This window comes from Xenopus tropicalis, chromosome 6 (assembly GCF_000004195.4).
Source record: "Xenopus tropicalis strain Nigerian chromosome 6, UCB_Xtro_10.0, whole genome shotgun sequence".
NCBI lineage: Eukaryota > Metazoa > Chordata > Amphibia > Anura > Pipidae > Xenopus > Xenopus tropicalis.
This window is the reverse complement of record NC_030682.2, coordinates 46,850,261-46,875,625: the sequence shown is the minus strand read 5'-3', so window position 1 is coordinate 46,875,625 and position 25,365 is coordinate 46,850,261. Positions and strand designations below refer to the sequence as shown.

The window sequence follows — 25,365 nt, the reverse complement described above, 5'->3', positions numbered from 1 at the left end:
TCTGTAGGGATGCAAAGTAAGGACTGTGATTGGCTATTTGGTAGCCCCATGTGGACTGCTAGCCTACAGTAGGTTCTCCTTGGAGTAAAACTGTGTATCTGTGCTTTCAAGACTTGCCTTCATGTCAGAATTTAAAAATGGGCACCTGCCACTGGGAGCAACATTAAATGGGGTGATGAGCAACATGTTGCCCACAAGCCACTGGTTGAGGATCACTGCATTACAGCAAAAGCTAAGGGCAAATCTCTTGGCTAAATTATGACACTTCTCCCCCATTACTAATACAGATATGAAACTTGTCTTTGTAAAAATCATTTAAACATTACATAAACCCAAAAAAATCGTTTTGACACAAATAATAATAATATATTAGTTTGAATCAAGTACAAGGTACTGTATTATTGTACAGAGCAAAAGGGAATTAATTTTAAAAAACTGATTAAAATTGAATATTTGGGAGATAGCCTATCTGTAATTCAGAGTTTTCTGGATAACAGGTTTCTAGATTAAGGATCACTTAGCTGTAATTTGCATTCTGGCCACACCCTGTTTGTCATAAGGACACACCTATATATGTTTTTGTTTATAGGGATTTGGGAGAAGATAAGATTTTTGCAATGGAGCAACACAATTGCTTCTAAAGACAAGGCAGAATTAGCAGCCACAAATAGAAGTACCTCTACAGGACAATGATAAACCCAAAACAGAAATATGATTTTGAATCATTCTTTTATTTCCATTAAAAAGGCTTCAGTTATAAATGTAGAAACAATACTCTCTGTGTCTGCTTAATTGTTCTTTCCTTTTTAAAAGCATAATGAATTTAGTTTTAAAAGTTCAGGGTTGAAGCAGAGTTTATACATTATTCATACACAATTCATACGCTGCTAGAGAGTTCTGTTTACTCAATAAAGCCTGGATAATTACCTTTATAAAATGTATACACTCAATTCTTTAAATCTTGTGAGTGCTGTCCTTGGCCTTGTTTATTTAATTTGTACTAGCACCCAGGTTTTGTTGTTAAATATGGTGTATACCTGTTGAACTACAATATATATATATATATAAGGATATTAGAAGCCACCAAGGGGTTCCATAGCCATATAAAAGCAAGAGGCCACCAAGTGACACTAAGGACCTCAAATTTAACAACAGAGAGTATATTATTTTTTATAATACAGAAGTTTGTGACACAGATTGCATTACTAAGCACTGATTATAACTTATGACATCATTAAGTTTGGTTTATAAGGATATAATTTACAGGATGTTCATAGTCCTTTTTCTGTTATAACATAGCTTTAATTTTATTTACATCCTTACTTGGGTCCTTATCAAGATAGCACACTGCAATATACAGTAGTTCATAATAAATAGGCTCAGACACACATCCAGTGACTATTACATGAAAATCAATATTCATTTAGAGATATCCCATAGTCCATATATGTTCAAATATAATATGCCACCTAAAATGAAAAGTAAAAAAAGTATAATAAATAGCAATCCACAACCCACACATTAAAAATCCATTAAAAACCGTATAAAATGTCACTTTGTCCCCAGTACTAAATATAATTGCATGCAAAGCACAAATGGTGTTTATATATGGTGATATCTGTCCTACCATGAGAAAACATCCATATACAGGTCAGAAGATTATTATACCTGGTAACATTCACCACCATACATTGAATGTATACTACAACATATAATTGGCCCCCTGGCTTCACATATAGGCAAGACTCAAAAAACCCTAAGAGAACATGTGAAAAATCGCAATCAGCATTAAGAGCAGCATTTTCAAATGCTAGAACAGATATCCCCTTATTATTTGGAAAAAAAAGACATGAGCTTTCAAGTTTTCTGTTCATGGGCATAGATGCAATACCAAAACCTGACTCTGTAATATGAGGCTAGGGTAATGGAAATGGTACATTCTAAGTGTATGAGGCATGAGGCCAAGTGAGAAAGCAGGCAGCCAAGAACAAGAAACCAAGCGTGAAACAATTGATATTCTGTGGAGTAAGTAAATTACTGCAGAACAATTTATATACAACGATTGTTTCATGTGACTAAGATTGCAAAACCAAACAGCAGTGATTAATGAGAGCATTAATATGCAGTAATAGTATATATGGTATATCCTGCTGTACCAGCTGCAAAATACAGAATGTTGTTACAAAATGGCATTGCAGTGGACAAAAGGAAAAGCATTCTATGCCTCCCAAGGTTCTAGAACACAGCTGCTCCAAGCTACTTCTGAACATCTTGCATTAATAGTGGTCTAAAGGATATGTGGCTTGGGCAGAAAGCAGCCTCTTGCACCCAGAGTGTATTATGCACTCCTGCAGTGGAACAGCTGAACTGACTGTTCAGAGTTAGCTATTACATATTATCCATAGGCATTATGCTTCATGGCAGAAACACACTGCCTATTTAAAACCTGTCTAATTTTCAAACCTGACCAATTGAACCAACCAGTTTTCATGCATACAACCATTTCCATTACCCTATATGCAACTAGTATTAGTGCACGGATATTGCTTGGGATCGGCAGGCCACCATTCAAGGTTCAATTACTGAACAAGTTTGCTTTGCACAGTGTTTTTGGTACATGTATGATCATCTCCCCAACATTTGAGAAAAGAGGGGCAAAAAGAAATGGTGCACATAGTGTGAAGATTTTTTGGCCATGTCCATTTTTTGTGACCACACCCCCCTACATACCACTCCCATTTTGACAATATTTGGCAGGTTATTTAAAATTTGTATGCATTTCTGGGGGTTTTAGGGTCTTGTTTTATGTGTTATTACAATTTTGCTACAAAAGGTGAAATTGCCCTTTAAGCTGCAAGTCTCAGGTCCCCCAAGAGACCTGTTTAGCTTATTAGTTACAATTGTATCTCAGTGCAGGTATAGCTTGTTAAATTTTCTGGGCTCTCTGCCAAAAGCTTCTTATTTCCTTAAGTTTGAGAAAAATTGCTATTTAGTTAAGTTTGAGAAACATTGGGCCTGATTCACTAAAGGGCGATAAAACGTGCGCTATTTTTATTGTGCGCTAAAATTTTTACCGCGGCTTAATTTTGGCGATTTTTCGCACGATTCACTATAAGCATACTTTTTTACGCGCGATATTGCATGCGTTATTTAACTCGCGAAGACAATTTCAATGCGGTATTTGCTGGTACATGTGCTAAATTACGCCCGCGAATAGTCACCGCATATGAATGGTAGCTTAGAAATAGTGTATAAAAATTGTCGCCGCATATAAATGGTGTATATAAATATTAGCCACATATAAATGGTAGCATATAAATGGTATCATATAAATAGTAGCCACATATAAATAGTAGCCACTAGTGATGAGCAAATGTGTTCTGGTTATCTTTAGTGAAAAATTAGCAAATCTTTCGAAAGATCCACGAAACGGCAAAAATGTTGTGCGGGCAAAAAAATTGTTGCTGTGACTATTATTTTTTGATGCTTGTATAAATTTTTGTATGTGCGGTGAATTTTTGCGTGGCTAATTTTTTCATGAGTTTTGCCATTGGCGGATTGTTTTGCTAAATGTATGAAAAAATCCGCTGCAAAAAAATTCAACGCACGTCCAAAAATTAGCTGCAAATCCATGCCTGGCGAAACATTTCATCACTTGTAGCCAAATATAAATAGTCGCGCAAATGAACGCACGCCATGTTAGCCATACACGCCAATACTTGCAGAAAATTACTGTATTAAAAATGAACATTTCGCTGCAAACTGGCGGCTGCGTCACTCTAGGGGAAACACATACTTGAATAAATAACACTGTAAGTCCATATTTTATTGCAAAAAATCATTTACTGTACGTTTGTATAATTTTTCGCCTGCCTGTAGTAGGTGTTAATTTTCACATAGCCGAATGCGATATTTAGCGCGCAAAAGTTATAGTGAATCATGCGATCGTATTCTTTTCAGCGCGGAAATTAACGCATGCGGTAAAACTAGTGCGAGAAATAACCCATGCGAAAATGTCGATTTTTCGCACGCGATAATACTATGGTGAATTGCGCGCAAATTATTTTGCGTTTTTTAACGCAAAAAAACGTGCAATAATTTTTATCGCACTTTAGTGAATCAGGCCCATTGTATCTTTTTTAGTGTTCAATGCAGGAGATCAAAGTGAAATGAGGGACTTTTCAGTAAGATTCCAGGACTGCAGGCTGAGCTGTAAAAATTGGGACTGTCCCATGAAAACTGGGACAGTTGGGAGGTACTATGACCTATTTTAATTATCTGCTTATGTTTCTTATCAGAGAAGCCAATCCATCTGTATAAATTCAAATGTATAGAAAGAGAAAAAATTGGAAGGGAGGATCTTGTGTGTCCTTACCTTGCTTCTAAACAATGCAGTCCTCCTTTACAAGTGATACCGACATGTTGCTATCAATTCAAGAAATGTGTCAGTATTTCTTTAAAGGAACAGTATCACCAAAAATTAAAGTTTATTTTAAGTAATTAAAATATAATATTCTGTTGCCCTGCACTGCAAAAGTTGTGTGTTTGCTATAGTAATGCTACTATAGTTTATAGTGTCAAACTCAATCACATAAGGGGGCCGAAATCTAAAACGCAGTCTAAGTCACAGGCCAAATTTTTTATTGATATACTTAGTAAGATACTAAGGGGTATATTTATCACAATGTGTAAAAAGTGGAGTAAGGCATTACCGGTGATGTTGCTCATAACAGCCAATAGATACTTTGCTACTGTTGAAATCTGACTACTGATTGGTTGCCTTGGGCAACATTTCTGGTAATGCTTCATTCCACTTTTTGCACAGCATGATAAATATACCCCTTAGTCTTAGTTACTATGTGAGGAAAATAATAATTGATCAGGCTTGATGGTCAGACACACTCACCAAGATCCACATAAAACAGCCAGGTGGGCCGGATTTGGCCCCCGGGCCTTGTGTTTGACATATATGTTTTATATCAACAAGCTGCTTTGTAGCCATGGGGGCAGCCATTCATGTGGAAAAAAAGTGAAAAGGCACAGGTTACATAGCAGATAACGGATAACCTCTGTAGAATACAATAGAGTTTTATCTGTTATCTGCTATGTGCCTGTGCCTTTTCTCTTTTTTTCCAGCTTGAATGGCTGCCCCCGTGGCTACATGGCAGCTTTGTTTATATAAAGTTTCTGAGGCAAACACACCACTTTTACCAGTGCAGGGTAGCAGTATATTGTATTCTAATTACTTTTATACACTTTAATTGTTAGGTGTTACTGCTCCTTTAAATACACAGTGCATTGTACGCATAAAGAGAAATTGTTTTAACCTGTCCTTTGCATTGTTTATAATATATTCCTTTAACATGCACATAACACAACAATCGATGAAAAACAATTCTTATGTTTTGTTATATCACATATTGCAACATTGCCTAGCTTTACTAACACAGCACATGCAGAAAAACTTGTTCTCCACCAGAAGTACATACAGAAAATCATTCTCCTCCTGATTTTTGGCACTTAAGGTTAAAGATGTTTAATCTCAAATTAGGCCACTCTTTAATGAATCCTAAAAGAAAATCTGAATGAAAGGATATTTTTCACATTTAAGGCATTGTGAGAAAATCCCATTGGATGTCTGACAACTGTGTTCAAATGCTATAATTATGACAGATTACTACACTTTCTCTGTAAATATTCATGTGTTGCCTTCAAGCATGCTTCTCTCCTCCTGCGTTTTGTAGACAGGTGGAGAAAAGTGGATCCATTCTATTTCTTATGGTCAGAAAAAACATGAAAGCAGGGTTTTTTGGACCAATCTCCTCTCCGTATAGCTGCATTTGGGCTGAAGCTCTACCTGGCAGTGCAGCTGCATACAGTAGCATATAGCAGCAGATCAGCTTCTCTCAGCCTGCCTACAAAGCACAGGCAGAGAGAAGCAGATCCAATGCTCTGTGTGACTGCAGGCTAATAAATGGGTAAAGCACCATAAAGCATCTTGTGTGTGGCTCCTAACTTGTTCTTCTCTTCTTGCTTTGATAACATGCCAGGTATCTAGGTGTCAGTGCCACTATCTACTTGTTGCAGCAACATGTGCAGGAACTACTCAATACATATACTTATTGATAACGACACACAGACAGATTTTAATGTGTTAATCAGACTTTTCTGTTTCTCTTCATAGAAAACCTATTTAAGGGCAATGACACTTGGAGGGTTACCAAAATTAAAATTTGTGTGTTAAACATTTTTTTTTTTCAATTTGAATTAACTCAAAATGTTACCAAACTTAAATGTTTGCTTATTGGTGATGAGCGAATCTGTCCCTTATCAGTTTGCAAATACATTTGTGAATCTTTCAAATGATTTGCAAAACAGTGAAAATGTTGCAATACAAAAAATCTGTTGCGCACAGCAAAAATCTTTTTTATGCGGGCGACAGGCCTGGCAAAAAATTACACCCATCACTATAGATTATTTATTAAAAACTTTGTATCTAAGAGACTCAATTGAATTAAACTCTGGAAAAAACCTCAGTGTATTGAATTCTTGTTCTACTCATCATTTTCAATGGGCCTACAGACTCAACAAAAAAATTAAAAAAAAACCTTTAAATTTTGCTTAGGACAACTCCCATTGACTTCTGTTATACCAACCTTTTACATTTGAGTTTTTCAGATTTGTTGAGCTTTTGGAAGGTCTGGAAAGCCTAATTTGTAATCAGTGTTGATAAATCAAGAAGAAGATGATTTTAATTGTTGCAAGCAAGCCAGTAAAAGAACTTAATCCCACAGCCAGCATGACTTACTTGAGGCAATTTAAAGCCTATTAATGAAGGTGCGTTTTTGTGCTTTTTGTTACACAGGAAAGGGAATGTTGTGAATCCTTGAATCTGCAGGAAAGGATTCTTAGCTGCAACCAGAGCAAAGGGTTCCTTCCAAAAGGATAAACTTGTACATTATTATTCATTTAGCAATCAAGGCATTTTCATCCAGAGTTAAAACCTGATTGCCAAATTCAGCATCAGAAAGTGATCTGTTTTTATTTCCTTTCCAACTAAAACATTATAGAAATTGGATTCATATGGGTTCTTACATATGTAGCAGGATTATTGGCAATATGTTGAATTTATGAAATGCTTTCTCTGATAAACCTTACATCTGTACAATATAGGGCACACATACATTTAGCTTTGGGAACATTAACATATCTTTTCTAAATCTGAAGGTCATATCTCAGGAAAAACCCTGTTTTGTCATTCCTTAAAGTTACACAGGATACATTTATATAGAGCTTTGCTTAACATGACCACAATAAATAGAACTTGTTTAAAAAATGTATTCTGCATATTCTTTTAATTGAATAAAATCTCATGTTTTTACACTATTAAGCACCATGTTACCTTTCCTTAAACGCTATCCCCCTTTGCCATTGTAGACAGCCTAGTGTGTATGCTGTAAATCGGCAAAAAATATAAAGAATCTACTGAAGGCACAAATACTTACATATAAAAAGCTGATATGAGCAGGGCCTGGCATACATGTGCAGACTAAAGGTGCCCATACACTATAAGATCCGCTCGCTTGGCGATGTCGCCAAGCGAGTGGATCTTCACCCGATATCCCCACCTACGGGTGGGCGATATCGGGTATCAAGGGACTTGAAAAAAAAATAATCCGATCGTTTGGCCCTGGGGCCAAACGATCGGATTACATTTGAGCTTATGGGGCGGTCGGTTCGGGGACCGCATCAACAAGCCGATGCGGTCCCCGATCCGACCGGATTTTCTAACCTGGCCGATCGAGATCTGCCCAATTTCAGGCCAGATATCAGTCGGCCAGGCAGCTCTGTTCTGCCCATACACGGGCCGATTAGCTGCCGAATCGGTCCAAGGGACCGATATCGGCATCTATAGTCGGCCCGTGTATGGGCACCTTAATTCTCTAGACCAATTCTTTGCTGAGCTTTAGTTTTTCTTTGAATTTCTGTTCCTGATGTTCTGGGACCTTTTCTTTGAGTGTAGCTTCTTGCAGGCTTAGTTTATTACTTTTATTGGTCTACTGCAGATAAATTACTGAAAGCAAACATAAGATTAGTTGGTATGGACTAGCAGCCCTTGGCACATTTTACCACTAGTATACAACCTACTTAATGTATATGGGATGCTATCTAACATAATGCCCTTAAGTGGCATTAGTTTTACGTTTTGTCACAATATAGGGCTGATTCACTAAGGTGCGTTAAAACAAGCGCTATTTATGTTATCGCGTCTTTTTCGCGTCTTAAAACACAAAGGATATTTGCGTTAATTTAGACGCAATGCTGTTTGCGTTATTTAAGTCGTGAAGACTATTTTCATGCTACTTGTCGCATGCGCTAATTAAAGCACGTGCGCTACTTTTTGCGTGCACGCCACATTAGCCATACGCACCATTACGTTCGTAAAACTACTTTTTTTTTTAAATGACCATTTCCCTGCAAACTGGAGGCTACAACACTCTAGGGCCAACACAGACTTGAATAAATCACACTGCAAAGTCCATATTGTGTTGCCAAAAGCTCATGAACTGTACTTTTCTATTATTACCGCCTGCTCCAAGTAGGTGTAAATTTTGGTATAGACTAATGCGATATTTAGCACGTCTAAGTGTTTGTGAATCATGCATTAGTATTATTTCTGCGCGCTAATTAACGCAATGCGGTAAAATTACCGCATGTGGTTGCGCACTAATTAACGCACGCAGTATGCGACTTAACGCATGCGATAATACTTTAGCGAATTGCGCTTTTTTTTCATGTCAATTTTAACGCAAAAAAAATGCCATAAGCGTTATCGCACTTTAGTAAATCAGCCCTTATATATTTGCATGTTTGCAGAATGTCACAGCACTAAAAAAAAGTCCAGTAAAAAAAAAAAGTCAAGTACCAGTCTGTATTCTAACTAATTTACACCCCTAATAAGCTGTTTTGAATCATCAGAATATGGGAGCAGTACAATACATGTTCCTATAATATATGAGCTCCGTAACTCTACCCTAGCATTTAATTTTTTTATTCTGAATACTCATGCTAAAACAAGACTTGTGGCTAGTTTTTCCCATAGTGCTGTTTGCTGCAGTTGAACCACTGTGATTTAATAATTTTTAAATAAAGAATCTTCCAGTACAAGGTGGTTTCATTTAACTTGAAAGCTTTACAAAACTTGTTTCTACTAAAAAGTCCTCTTTCTACTAAAAAAAAATCTCTCTAAATCTGTATGTTTAATCATGGGTAAAATACAAATAGTTGCAATAGTGGCACATTAAAGCTACTGTGGGCAATAATACAGATGGTGGAGGGAAAAAAAAGCATATAAATCCAATATATGTGTTTTTATGCACTCAGCATGCATTTCTAAATGCATAACAAACACCCACATGTGTAAGAGCCCTAATTGATCTGTCTGAGGCTTAACCATATGTCCAGTTAAGCTTTTATATGATTGGACTAGTTCTTTTTGGTCCTCGAATGTACATGGCCCATTTCCATGGGACGTAACACACACATTACCGCAGTGGTTCATTTGTGACATTATCACTTTAGTGTTTTCTCTGCATTTGTTCTGTGAATGCGCTGCTATTGTAGTGGTGTGTGTACACAAGCATTGCGACTTTCTGCTCAAACATTTATCAACATTAGACTTCAGTCCAGACTGTCTTGTTATAAAATAAACTGGCCCATGACACCAGTCAGTTTAACTAGGGGTTTTCAGTAACAGCTGTGGCTCAAGCTGAAGGTTTTTAGTTCTCTTTTTTGTTGTTATTTCCAGACACTCATTTGGTGCTTTATTGTAATTATTTCACCTTTAAAAGGTGAGTACTCCCAAATTAAATATGCTTTTATGTCATATCATATATGGGTGCCAAATTTCACTTCAGTACATGGTCGCTGGTCCATTCTGCATATAAATCTAAGCATGAACAAAAAGATAATGGTGGCTGATTTATTCATCGTCAGTATTCAGTACAGATGTGCTTAGCAGCCATAGTGGAGCACAGAGACCAGTGTATTTGTAATGAGTACAGCGATGTATTCAGCAACATTGAATTCATGGGGGCGGCACATAAGCATCCCCAATCCAGCCCCCTAATTTGGAATTAAGGGTAGGCAGAAGAGGCACATGCCTAGGGTACAATGTGGCGTGTTGGGCACAATACCTGTCCTCCCTTCCTTTCTCTAGTTCTGGCCCTTCTCCTGGTCACGGTGTGTGCGTGTGCATTTGTCTTGGCCGTCCTTTACCCAAGGCTTGGCACCAGTGCACAACATTCATAACAATAAAGCATATTTTGCTGAATTTACAAAATTATCAACTTTTATGCATGTCAGTTTAATAACATCTTCCTCAGAAAATTTTGATAAATCTTAAAGTAGACCAAACTGCTGGGGACCCTAATAAATCAATCCTTTTTATACTTATGGCTAATAGTTTAGAATTCATGATCTCACTGGTCCTTTTTTCAGTATTAAAATAACCTCTTCAATCTCTTTTGAATACCTATTAATCTTTCATTTCTTTAATTTAGGGTAGCAAAGTACTTCTTCAGTTTGTAATTAGAAACCACCACAGTTAGAATATTGGAAAGGTGCTTGATGTAATAAAATACCCTATAAATTAACATTACCTTCAAAATGACCTTTGGGAGTTCTGTGGAACTTCCGTAGACACAATAAAATCTGTATAAATTTAATATGTACATGCAATCCATTAGTTTATTAGGACCCAAATCATACAGCTATCAAATCCACGACAACCAAAAACTGTCCTTTTGAACCTCTGAACGCTTCTGTATTTTCATGTTTGCCTTATGAAATAATTACAATTATTTTCATCTGTTTGCTGGCCTATTATGTAATGACATACGAACATCAACATTTAAATTTGTATATGACACGATACAAAAAAGTACATACTTGGCAAAGGCTTTATACACCCCTATAGACTCCTGGGTGGAACTTTTTTTTGGATTTATGTAGAATCTTAAATTCATTGTACCAGTACATCATTAAACTACATTTTCATAATTTACTATATCCAAACTCATGTACCGGCTGGCTTGCCACACAACCAGGAAAGGTTCTAGGTTTTGGTATTTGCCAATTTCAATGCCCACATGAAGTGGTTTGTTGTGAAAGTGATTGTTACTGCACTTGAAGTGTTTGGATAATTCATGTAGTTGTTTTGAAAAGCTTCCTGTACTTTCAGAAACAAATTACAGTTTTGACTGGTTGACATTCAATCTAAACATCTGCCTCAGTGTTTATTTGGTTGGAAGGAGTGTGGGATTGTGGGATTCATTTTAGTATCAATATGTTTTTGGAAAGGAAGAAAAAAAGGAAAAAGGTAATGGCACAAGTGAAAATGACACTTCAGTTGTTTACTGCATTTTTGGTTTGATTATGAAAATCTATCCCAAAGTTTGTGCAGCCTTTGTAGGCCTTTATTTTTGTTTTAATTTTTTTTAATGCAGTACTGCTTCTAACCTTTTGCACCCATTTGTAATTACTTAAAAAGGATATTAGTGATATGAAGCAATCATTACAAAGGAACAAATGGAGAAATATTTTGTGCTTTAAGTTTGTGTGGGTTCCATTTCTCATGTGCAGTTTTGGTCAATAACCTGCTATCCCACTGTGTAAACACATTCAAGGGGAACATGCCAAAATATCCTGATTGCTGCAGCATACTTTTACTGTTGACCTACTTTTCGACAACTTATGTTGCCAATGCGTGCACAATAGTGATGATGGAAGCGCATGAAAATAAAAACAAAACAAAAGATAGTGCAAAATGTACAGTTGCTGAGTGAACAAAACACCAAAAGTGCCAGTGATAAAATATATTGCAGTGTGTCAACACCCACTCAATATGTCCAACATATAAGCTCACTAGACATAATTGAAATAATGCAAATAGGAACCCAGGTCAAATATTGGTTGTAGTTAAGACTCGATCCTCAATATGTATAAAATAGAAGAAAAAGCGAAAATAGGGTAAAAACATTTAATAAAACATACAGTGCACAGTGCAGGCTACTCACAATGTACAGAAGTATAAGGACAATGACCAGTAGCTCAACGCGTTTCACGTGCTGACGGCACACTTTCTCAGGAGCCAATATCCATGTGCAGTGTTGGTCAATAACCTGCTATCCCACTGTGTAAACATATTCAAAGGGAACATGCCAAAATATCCTGATTGCTGCAGCATACTTTTACTGTTGACCTACTTTTCGACAACTTATGTTGCCAATGAAGTGCTTTGCTCTACTCCCACAGTATGTACAGATCTAAATATTTTTCACTGTTATTCTGCTTTTTATGTTATGCATAGCTACATTAAAGGGCACTGCACTGTAAATGTTTCTTCTGCATTGTACTCAGTTGGCTTCATATGCTGTGTACAATGGCAAAATTCTGCCAACCAAATTGACCAAATGGTTTAATTAGCCACCCACCTAATCCAGTTGTTGGTGTGGCTGAATATATCATACCTATGGATGGTAAAAAAATAACAGTAGTCCTCAGTGCAAGGATTGTAGGCTTACAGTATGCAGCTCTTGGCTAACTGATAATCCCATGCATGCTGTGAATCAGGTTACTGTATTGCTTTGTAGAAATTGCAGTAAATGTTAAATAATCAATTTAATTACCCATATACATATGCACTTTACAGTGGTCTGTCATTTTAGGGGATATTTTCTCTATAGAAGGACTTTGTTTAGAGATGGGGAGGCATACATGCTTTATGAAACTTGCCTAATGCGTAAATGCCTAAATTACAGCTAAACCATGCATAATGTTACAGTGACTGCCCCCCAAAGTTGCACAAGTTTCTGGCATGTGTGCAAGTGTTGTAGCCTAATATAAAATATGAACACTTATGCAGGGCTGAATTGCAAGATGAACCAGTAACAGTGTGGAAGAGGAAGATAATTATACAGTCATCTTTAATTACATATATAAAATGTGCAATTTATCTTTAATTTATACCTTTACAGACACACAATCACGTGGTGACTTTGATTTTCACTACTGTTCACGTGAGAACAATCATGTATAGAGAACTGTGTGTATGGAAAAAAAGAGCAGATTGGGCTTGATTTTAGACATCTAATTGGGTTAGAAAAGGACACAAGAATAAAATATTGCTTTAGGGTGATGGGAAAATGAACATCAAAATCAGAAATGTTCCCCTATGGTTTCTGGCTTCTGAGAAGAGAACTGTAGGAGGAATCTGTTTTTTGAGTAGAGGGTATCTTACACAAGCCTTCAATGTAAGAGCAACCTCCTGGGCAGTGTGCATAGTGCGCCTGTTTTTGCCCTTTTTACACTGCTTTCCACTATAGCACAATTGCTGCTGGCCTCTGCGCCCTGCCTTAAAGCACGGATACCTTTTGATACTCACTTGGATGTTGCCTGCACTTATCAGTGCTTTATTCAAGAGATCCTGGCAAGGGAGACAAGTATGCCCTAGGGGAGGTGGTAAGGACAGTGCTGGCTGCTCTCCTAGTGCTGTGCAACTCGCACAGGACATGCTCTTGCACCACTTACTGTGGTTCTCTTGCACTTCTGCCTGGGGAATAGTAAATGACCCCTATAGTCAGTGGAATAACTGCAGTACTCCAGACTTGTGGGGGTCCAGGGGGGTCATGGGGTCCGCTATTCAGCAGATGCTAAAATTATATAAGAGGATATCTGAGCAATGACTACATAGCTCCCAAATGTCCTGATTTTCACAGTCCCTCTTTTGACCTCTCAACCCACAATCCCGGTTTCTTACTGAATAAACCCTCATTTCCCCTTGGTCTCTTGCACTGAAGCTAAAAAAGATACAAATTTAATTAAAAAGTAGCTTTTGGCAGAGAGCCCAGAAAGTTAACAAACTTCAGCTGAAGTTAGAAACATTGTTTCTCACATTTAATTAAAAAGTAGCTTTAGGCTAATGCCAGACGAGGGGTAGGGCGGATATTTTTGGCAAGAAAATTCCACCCTACGCCTCCTACTTGTGCCTGCAGCCGAATGAATGGAATACGCTCGGGTGCAGGCACATGCTGCGGAAATACGCATAAAAATGCAAGAGTCTCGTGTTTTTATGCGTATTTTGGCTACATGTGCCTGCTCCCCGCTTGCCGAAAATATCCGCCCTATGCCTCGTCTGGCATTAGCCTTAGGCAGAGAGCCCAGAAATCTTAACGAGCATCACCTGCAATTAGAAACATTGTTTCTCACATTTAATTAAATAAGTGGAGTTTTGGCAGAGAGCCCATAAAAGTAAAAAGCCCCACCTGCACTGAGATACAACTGTAACTAATTAGGTAAACAGGTCTTTTGGGGGAACTGAGACTCGCAGCTTAAAGGGCAATTTCAGCTTTTTTAACAAAACTGTAATAACACATAAAACAGGACCCCAAAACCCTTATAAATGTGTTCATACTTTAAATAACCTGCCAAATTTAGTCAAATAAATGGTAGTGGTATTTAGGGGGTGTGGTTGCAAAAATGGGCGTGGTCAAAATAAGTTCACCGTGCTACGCTTGCCATTTCTTTTTGTCCCCCTTTCCATTTTCAAAATGTTGGAAGGTATGTGACTATATGTTAAATATTTCTTTGGTTTGTGGAACCTAGAATATAAGTATGCATGCATATGAGCTCCATTTGTCCAGAGCTGAATCTTCCAGCAGGATACGCCAAGTGAACTTTTAGGAGAATGCTGGGATTTGCACTTTTGAGTGGCTGGAATGTGAATTGATTCCTGTCCCTGACCTGGAATATATATTGAGTGATTGGAAACCACTTTAAAAAGAAATGCTATATTACATACCTATGAAGATAAATGTGATATACTTAATGAAGATAAATGTTCATCTTTAATGATGAGTTATTGTTTTAGAGGTCATTTTATCATCATTATTGTAATAATATAATTAGAATGAAGTTTCCTCCCACGTAAATTATGTAATTGAGCTCACCACACTAAGCTACTGAATTTATATCATTACTATTAAGTGGCTGATATTTACATACCATGAACAAACAGTGCAACAGTTCCTACCTCTGATAGTTTCATTTTTGTTGAGTTTACAATGTCATTTTGATAAAGAAACTGCTTAATGGCATATTACATTTTTGCACTCAGTGCTTTTCATAAAGTGAAATATCCATATCTTTACTAGTAAATGCCTAACTTAATGGAAGGGAATGTTTTTTTTCTAGATAAAAGTGTCCAGCCAGGAGACTGTGACAGCCCACAGCTTAACCCAAGACTTGCAAGCTGAAAGGTAGTTTCTTTCCCACTTCTGAAAAGAACTTTAATCATAGTTTGGATACTCTCATGGTATTTTCCTTTCCTCAGGAAAAAAAGTATTTTCCATTCCCCAGGAAAAAAATATTTTTAAGCAAGGAATAGAAATTGGTTATTTTTTTCCTCTATAAAATTCATTTAGACATAAGCAGAAACTACTTGGTACTTATAATTCATATTAAAGCTGGCATATTATTTTTGTTTAAGCATTGTATCATAATTGTTATTGTGTAGTAATTTTTATTTCTTAATAAAAAGTGTTTAAATTCAGGGTTTTAAAATGTTCTAAATTATGGTACAGTAAATGATTTAATAAGCATCTAACACTAGTGTGCTACCATCAGGTATCATACATAAACTGACTTCTCAAAAAAATTATCTATAGTTTTTATAACTGCTTATAAATGATTTTCTTTGATATATTTTCTCTTAAATACACAGCCAGTCTGTATGTTCCTACCTAAATAAATTTACGGTCGATTAAGCAGTTAACACTTTTCAATACCATGTCTAAAGCAAAGACTTAAATTATTCTGAGAGAGGTTCGCTAGCTGGGGCACTTTTGGCAGGACCTATAGTGACCAGGTCATACCCCTGGGTAAGTGAGAGCAGCCATGGCAACTTGGCACGAACATGCATTTTATTAGCATGTTATGTACTACTGACAGGCAACCGAATAAGATCTTCAATAACAAGGCTTACTGAACTTGCCAACTGTTACACTAGAAAAGAAAGTAAGTGTGCGTTAAAATGAAGGCTGGGGTTTCACACTGTTGCCATTTTTGTAAGTAGCTCTACTTTTGTAAGTAGCTCTACTTTTGTAAGTAGCTATACTTATCCTTAAGTATATATCCCTTGCTTTATATATATATATATATATATATTAATCCTGTCTGCTCCCCAAAATCTCTCACTGCTCCTTCTCTGCTTAGCATACTCATATTCCCTTCCTCCTCCCTCCTAGTATCACTCTTTTTGTACTTTTCTGTATTTCTCTCATATCTGGCAGCATTTCTTTTCCTCCCTCCTCTTTTCATTCTGTTTTCTTTGCTTGCTGGAAACCACTGCACATGGGAAAAATTTGCTGAATCGTGCCAAAAACTTTTGAAATGTTACAGATGTAGAAAGAAACTTAGGGAAATAATAATATTGATTGCAAAGTTTATTAATGCTGACCTGTATCTGTATTAATAAATCATGACCAGCTAAATACTGTGGCCACAGGAAAAGGGCTCACTACTTTTTGTTTGAGGGGGAAATCGCTGTTTGTGGGTACAGTGCGACATGCAGATGCAGAGATGTAGATGCAGAGAATATTCCACAAACTGTTAAAAATTGTCCCTCTTACATGATTTTAATAGCAGAAAAGAGAATTTTGCTGCATATAGCCTGAATCTGTGAAATAGTTCACATGTTTTGCCCAACTGGAATTCATCCAGACCCTTGACATAGGAGCCAGCGTGTCTGTTTGTATGGAATAAGCCCTGTTTGTGACCCACTTAAACATAAATGGTCATTTACAAAAGCAGTACAGTATGCAAAGTGCAATTATTGAATGCAAATCACTCATTTTTTACTCAGTTTACAATACAGCATTTCTTCCCAGAATTTCAGCATTGTTGCGCCTCAAGGGTAGTTGTGTCTGATGCATCATAGAAATGAAGTTGTGGCTAACTTTATCCAGAAAACTTGTTGTCCAAGCTTAGGACTTGGAGTTTTCTGGATAAGGGCTCTCTCTGTAAATTGGATCTCCATACCTAAAACCTTCCAAAAAATCATTTATACATTAAATAAAGCCAATAGCATTGTTTTGCCTCCATTAAAGGAGAAAGGAAGGTAAAAACTAAGTCAGCTTTATCAGAAAGGTCTATGTAAATACAGCCATAAGCTGCACTGACTTCTCTGAAAAAAGATTAGTTGTGTCCGTAATTCCTGTGCCAGAGGCATGCAGCTTTCCGTTCTCTGCTCTTTCCTGCTCCCCCCTCCCTCAAGAATGCTAAGAACTCACTCACCTTAGGAATGTGGATATGAGCCAATGAGCAGGAAGCTGACTCATAGGGGCCCATTTACTTACTCACGAACGGGCCGAATGCGTCCAATTGCGTTTTTTTCGTAATGATCGGTATTTTGCGATTTTTTCGGAAAATTATCGCGACTTTTTCATTACCAATACGATTTTTGCGGAAAAACGCGAGTTTTTCGTAGCCATTCCGAAAGTTGCGATTTTTTCGTGGCGTTAAAACTTGCGCGAAAAGTTGCGCTTTTTACTTAGCGTTAAAACTTAAAAGGCGCGATGTTTTGCGCAAGTTTTAACACTACGAAAAAAATCGCAACTTTTTGCGCAAGTTTTAACGCCACGAAAAAATCGCAACTTTCGGAATGGCTACGAAAAACTCGCGTTTTTTCGCGCAAACCGTATCGGTAACGAAAAAGTCACGATAATTTCCGAAAAGTCGTAAAGGCGCCAAAAAAATTGCAAAAAATACGAAAAAGTCGCAAAATGTTTGTTTTCCAATCGGAATTTTTCCAATTCGGTCGGAATTCGTGTCTTAGTAAATCAGCCCCATAGTCTTACTAACTGAGCATGTTCACTTGGTCTGCATGTCTGTGCAGGAGTGAGGCATTACGGGAACTTTCTTTACACAGCTCAGAGTTTGGCTTCAGTTCTTCTGAACGGGAGAAATATGGGGAGACTTAAGGGCACTATTGAGACAACTGAAGGTATGCCTGCAGCTTGAGATTAACTCTTTACTAGCCTTTCCTTCACCTTTAAGGATTAATTATATCTGAGTTGGGATCAAGTACAAGGTACTGTTTTATTATTACAGAGAAAAAGGAAATCATTTTTAAAAATTGTAATTATTTGATTAAAATGAATTCTATGGGAGATGAACTTAATGTAATTCACAGCTTTCGGGCTAATGGGTTTTTCACATAATGAATCCCATACCTGTATACACAAATATGCAGGGTTTCTTTGCAAAATATCACAATGCAATATGTTTAGCTAAACAGAACATAAAGAGAAAGGAAAACCAAATTAGAAATATGATTAGGCTTAAGCTGGTATTGAACATCCATTGTAAGCATTAAGCTTATTGCATCTAAGCATGATTTCTGCATCACTAGTATTTATATCATAGTGAACCATAAATGGTTGCTCCCATACATACACAAGTCATATCAATAGCATGTTGGTTTACTTTATGGTTTTGTGAATTATAAGCTTCTGCTGTCGACTGTCATCTTATCATTGATCAGTACTCAACTTATATATTATAGCTGTTTTTGTTTAAAGTTCAGTATTAGTTAGCTTTCTTCATTGGTAGATTACATTATGGATTTGCAGACCTTTGGGACTAATTCTGTCTCCCCCTCATTAATTGGAATAATGATAATCTATATTAATGTTTGTTCAATGTCGCAATGAAGCAAATGTTATAAAAAAGTGAGTTTATTGTACTGCAATTCATAGCACCTAGATAATATATGTCTGTGTCTTGCCAATATAGTCTGTAGTAATATCATAAACATTGGTTCATCTGTGGCAGCATCTGACATTCTGGAATGTACAGTAAATTTCAACAATGCTCATCAAGCAGATCTGATCTTGTAGGGAATCTGAGGTGAAGCAGCTGCACAGTAAAGTTTTGAGGATAAAAGTGCAGAGGACTGGGACACAACAGTATCAAAGGATCCCTGCTGTACTTTGACTTTCACAGATTACCATAAAAAGCCAGTAAATGTGTTGCATATGGTGTTTCGGATGACTGGATCTCAAACTACAGTGTATCATTTCAGACCTGCTAGTCCTACTCGGCCTCTGCAAAAGAGCATTAAGAGCTACATTTGTGGATAGGTAATTTACATGTCTTCTTGAATAATCTACCTAAGTGTACAGGATTTAAGACCATGCGCTGCGCTGGTGAGGACAGATTTTTGGGCTAGATATAATTTGTTTAGAAATATATCTTTTTTTTATTCAGTTCTAGAAATATATCTTTTTTTATTCAGTTCCAGATCTCCCCATAAATTTAGGCTTAGTTTAGTCTTAGACATATAACTGTTTCCATATAAAATGATCCTTTCTCAACTTTTATATATTAATACTATGGTGTAGTACAGGGTTATACTTTCTTACAGTAATGAACAGAATCCACTTTTAATAGAAGAGTCCATGGTCCAGAGATATGCAGAGGGAATCTAATTTAACAATACCTTCCTAGTTAGGGCTATAATTATTGTAGACTATAGTATTAAACAAGAATGTATTTATTGCCATAAACTGGAAACTAATTTTAATGTAACTAAATTTAAAGGAGAACTAAAGCGTAACTAAGGAAGTAGGCTAAAATGTTGTATATTATGTTCTGGCCTTCTGTACCAGCCCCAAGCAACCACAGCCCTTTAGCAGGGAAGATCTGTGCCTCCAAAGATGTCCCAGTAGCCCCCATCTTCTTTTCTGCTAATTTAAATGACCTCCACCTATTACCCCCATATTGTTTCCCCCACTAGAGGTGCAGACTGATAGAGCCCACACTCCGGTTTGTGGAAACAATAGTAAGAGGATGAGTCACATCCACCACTTCTATGTCAGGCAGATTTGCTCATTATGCGCATGTGTACCAAATACCTATTGTTTTCCACAACCGGAGTGCAGGCTCTATTAGCCTGCACCTCTAGCAGGGGAATAAATATGGGGTGATAGGTATACTTTAATAAAAACTTTATAAGTTCTTCTTACAGAAAAGTTAAACACAAGTTTGTTTTTTTCTTCATTTTTAATTTAAGGAACACTTTCTGTTCCTTCTACAGTAATAAAATCTGATTTAAAATAAAGCATATTTTGAAATCTTACTATACCTTTCATGCCTTTATAAAAGCAAAGCTGCGGGGCAGTGATCATTAACTCAGTTGGTGCAGTGTTGGCTTCTGATGAGGAATGACTGACTCAATTTGGAAAGTATTAAGATAAAAGATCTAACAGTGCAGCTCTCGGTGACGAAGCACATAAAACCGCTTACAAATAAGATCTCAGTGGTAGCTCTGTTACCTTTGATTAAAAATAAATATTGGCAATCTGACAGCTGCTATGTTTTTAGCAACTGATATTCAGCCCTATGAGCCTGAGGCTAAAGTTTTTATGGTTGCATTCAGTTGTGCCTCAGTGCTTATACTTCATTTATTTCAAGGTAACATTTGTCTATTAGTAGCTATGAAATAATATTTTTTTTTTTTCTTTTTACTTGTATGGGATTTCTTTTTTTAGAGATTTTAAGGGTCAATTTGGAATAATCCTTGGGAAAAGACGAAGGCAGGACACTCCCACCAAAATATTTGTACAATAGGAGATTATAATTTCCCATTCAAAAGGGAACACAAGGATTTGTCAGATTCTGCTGATGGCCCAGCTTTAGCTAGTGTTTATGTATGCCATCAAGATTAAGGCTAAATTTTATTGTTTGACAATCATATCACAGAATTGCATGATGAAGAGTCCCTTTTCCTACTGCTTTCATTAAGCTTGGATGTGAAGTAAAAATTTGTTGTAAAATAATGAAAAAGAAAAGCTAATTACCAGGCTTTACCCAGCTACGAAATGTGTATCTTTCCAAGACCCCATTCTAATTACAGCAGTTAAATAATCTGTGTGTTTAGCGGTTCCTCTTCTTGCATGGGAAATGCATGGGTGGTGGGTTATACAAGTACCATGGCTTTGTTATGGTTCCCTGGAGTAGAATCACTCTAAGCGCTATCTGTGATTACTGTGCTCACTTTCTTGCTTAGATGGGCACTATGTGTGGTGTGATTTGACTGCCTTTTCTCCTAGCTGCTTATTAAACTGCTGGCCATGTTGCCTTAGTTATTATATTCTTGGGATTGTTTTTTTTCCAAATAATCATCACTTTGTGCTATAGTTTTGATGTCTTTTGCAGAAATATGATATTTTTGTTAAGTGCACCAAAGGGAAATGTCTGGTACCACTGACTTTTGATTAGCGATGGGTTTGTTCCTTGAACCACACTCCTTACTTCTTTCCTATATTACTAAATCTGCAGAGATATAAAACCTGAATTGCCTAATAAAACTGTTTCATTGGTCCTAGTCAAAATGGATTTTAATCTGCTAAGGGCCATATTGTTTTTCCTTGTAGCACAAAGCAGTGCTAGACAATCATTGATGCCTGTGGATTCGTAGAATTCTGTATATTTATTTGAATTTTAAATGGTAATGCTAATAAGTTGTGAAAGCAAACAATAAATGTACAGGTATATGATTTCTTGTCCAGAAACCCAATATTCAGAAAGCTCCAAATTACAGGAAGGCCAGTCCATTTTAAGTAAATAATTTAATTTTTTTGTAATTATTTCCTGTTTTTCTGTAATAATAACACTTAGGGATATATTTAACATGCTGTGTAAAAAGTTGAGTGAAACATTACCATTAGTGATGGGCGAAATGTTTCGCCAGGCATGAATTTGTGGCGAATTTCTGTGCTTCTCCATTGACAAATTGTTTTGCATAACGGATGAAAAAATATGCTGCGGAAAAGTTTGTCACACATCCAAAAATTGTTGCTCGAGTGACAAAAGAATAGCATTTTCTCCGTTTCCGAATCTTTTGAAAGATTTGTGAATTTTTCGGCTCATCACTAATTACAATTGATATTGCTCATAGCAGCCAATCAGATGCTTTGCTTTTGTTTTCTAACTGTTGAAATCTAATTGTTGATTGGTTGCCCTGGGCAACTGCACTTTTTACACAGCATGATAAATGTATATTTAGACTTAAGGCATGGTGATCCAAATGATAGAAAACAGGTATATGGGATTGGTTATCTGGAAACCCAGAAAGCACCAAATTACGTGAAGGCCATTTCCCATACAGTCCTTTTAAATTTCTTAAAATAAAAATAAAATCCCTTTTCTCTGTAATAATAAATCAGTACCTTGTACTTGATGGTTACTAAGCTGCATTAATCCATATTGGTGGCAAAGCAATCCTATTGGGTTTAATTCATGTTTAAATTATTTTTTTAGTACACTCAGGGGCTGATTTACTAACCCACGAATTCGAATCCGAATTGGAAAAATTCCGATTGGAAAACGAACATTTTGCGATTTTTTTGTATTTTTTGCGATTTTTTCGGCGCCTTTACGACTTTACGGAAATTATCGCGACTTTTTCGTTACCAATACGATTTGCGCGAAAAAACACGAGTTTTTCGTAGCCATTCCGAAAGTTGCGATTTTTTCGTAGCGTTAAAACTTGCGCTAAAAGTTGCGCTTTTTTCGTAGCGTTAAAACGTTTTGCGCAAGTTTTAACACTACGAAAAAAATCGCAACTTTTTGCGCAAGTTTTAACGCAACGAAAAAATCGCAACTTTCGGAATGGCTACGAAAAACTCGCGTTTTTCCGCAAAAATCGTATTGGTAACGAAAAAGTCGCGATAATTTTCCGAAAAAAATCGCAAAATACCGATCATTACGAAAAAACCGCAATCGGACGCATTCGGCCCGTTCGTGAGTAAGTAAATGGGCCCCTTAAAGTATGTTGATCCAGTGACTCCTTATCTGGAAAACTCTAGGTCCTGAACATTCTGGATAAAAGGTCCCATACCTGTACCAAAATATCTGGAACTCTCCAGGTCCCAAGCATTCCAGAAGATTGACCCTATACCTGTATTATCTTTTTATTTTTTGTCCACCTGGATCGCTGGTTTTGCTAGCTAGTTTAGCAGTGCTTAATGGACTTATGGAGGATAAGTATATGGGTATATGAGTTTGTCTCTTGATTTTAACCCTAGGATTTTTTCTGCTGTAGAGAAAAAGAAGACTTTTCACTGCTCTTAGGTGATTACCATTTTCCCATTTGTTAAGCAATGAGATGTCTTAAACTTACTTATAGACTTAAAAACATTAAGCTTTTCTAGTAACAGGACCTTATTACTTTACCAGAGAATGTGTTAAATGAAAAGATCTGCCCATTTGTTCTATCACCACCCATAAAGGTCCTTTATCAAATGCTTGCTGCCATCCCACATTTATTTGAAGTAGCTGGCTGCATGGAGACAGAAGGAAAAAGCTGGAAAGAGCCGTTATGTTTCTGACATAGCTTGCTCATGGAATTGTCCAGACAGTGCAAAGAAGTCTAGGAATCTACAGGCAAGATGTTGCATGCTCAAGTTCAAAGATAAAGAGGAAGTTCTGCCCACACAGTCTTTAGAGTATTACAGAAACAGGAGGACCCTGACATGACAAATACTTGGCATTAGCGTAAGGAACCTGAGTTAGCTATAAAAGAAACGTGTAGGAGAAAAGCAAAAACTGATGCAGTGTTTATCTAAGATGAAGACTAATGATGTGATGAATAAATAAGGAAAAAACATTACTAAAACATAACTAAGCTATACATTAAAGGTATAGATAAGATCAAGAAAAGATATAATATTTAACTTCAGAAACACAAAAAGATGTTTGTTCTCTGCCATTTCTCCTTACTTATCCTCTGGCAGTCACCAATTGCATGGATGTGCTGGGAATGTAGTCAGCAACATTTGGAGGTTACAGTTTGGTTGTGGAGGATTCATGGTGTTTATTTCTCAGTTACCTTTAAAATTGGCACAAAATAAATGATATAAATCTTGTTTCCTTTAGTGGTGGAATTCACAACCTCAACAAGCAGACAAGCGCCATGTTGTAGACACTGTTATTAAGGCAAGGTTTGCATCACCCCAGAATCTTGTTCATGTGCCAGATTTGGGGGACCTGATACCCATGCCCATGATACACAGATGGGGTAATGTGAGGAGTTAGGTGACATCTAGAAAGTGCTGAATGGAAGCCTGAGACTTAGAGGTGGGAAACGCAAAATGTGATTGAGAGCTGAGATTATGTATATAAACAGGTATGGATGTTTTAGTAAAAAAAATGGGGTTTCATGTTCAGCTGAAAAGGAATTTTATTATGTGGCGTTTTATGTTTGTGTAACAGGGTTAGTGACAATTGTTAGTAAGAATTGTATTCTTCATCAAAATGTGCCTATATGTCCTTCAGACTACTTTCCTTAATTGTCAGATTCCGACACGCTCTTACGGTCCCTTGAGGCTTGTCAGTCAGGGCTTTCAAGGCGGAACTTAAATACTTGACTGACAAGAAGCATCTGTCAGTGCTGTTGTTATCTTATACCAGATGACCAATCAGGGTCAGAATTTACAGCTTGCTTATCACAATGCTGCTGATACCTTTCACATTCAGATATGTGACTATACAATAACCACCCCCTGTCACACTACAAAACTTCTTTACTGCACTACTCTGTGCCACTTTTTGTTTTAAATTGCGCTTTTAACATATTACGGTAAGTTATTCCTTACCTGATTATGTGTGGCCCTTGTTCCCTACCTATTTGCCTTTACTGCACTAGCCTAACAATGTGTGCTCCGACTGCTTGCAAGATTAATCTTTTTAAAATCCCAGTGCTAAACTAGATTGTTTGTGCAGGATGGGTAAGCAGACAAGGGATATGAATAATTTGTCAAATAAGGGTGCTGAGTTAAAAGCACCAAAGCACCAAAAATAAGGTGTGGGTGTCAGATATAAGAGGCTGAAGTATAAGGAGGAAGTAGTATTGTTCTCCCTATGAGGAGGTAGAGTGTTTTTAACAGCTATATATTTGACTAATCTGGTAGGTTTATGTTAGTGATATTGTGATTAATAGTTATTATTGCTATCAAAGATGTTATCGCAAAAAAAGGTGGGACACTATCACTTTAAAAGTATTTTTATTTTATTAAACACAGTAGCCTATCAATCATAGGATTTATTTTGATGAGCATTCTCCAAGTAATTGATACATATTGTATGCTAGACAATAATTGGTAATTTAGGGTTTTTTCACAAGAGGTTACTGGTCCTTTTATACATGGAGTAATATGGTTGCTTGTTAACCCTATGGTGATGTGTCAGACTCAGCACTTGATGGTGTGATGAACTGCAATGTTTTATCACACACCTTATAAGCTA

General features: G+C 36.9%; 1 protein-coding gene across 8 annotated transcripts in view; it reads left to right on the top strand.

Moving 5' to 3' along the window:
- Window positions 1-25,365, top strand: part of thrb (thyroid hormone receptor, beta) — a 245,918-nt gene that overhangs the window by 57,562 nt on the left and 162,991 nt on the right. For 2 of the 8 annotated variants that reach the window (XM_031903428.1, XM_031903430.1), the window contains exon 1: window positions 15,258-15,317. The gene's annotated coding sequence lies outside the window, so the exon portion shown is untranslated. 8 annotated transcript variants of the gene reach the window in all.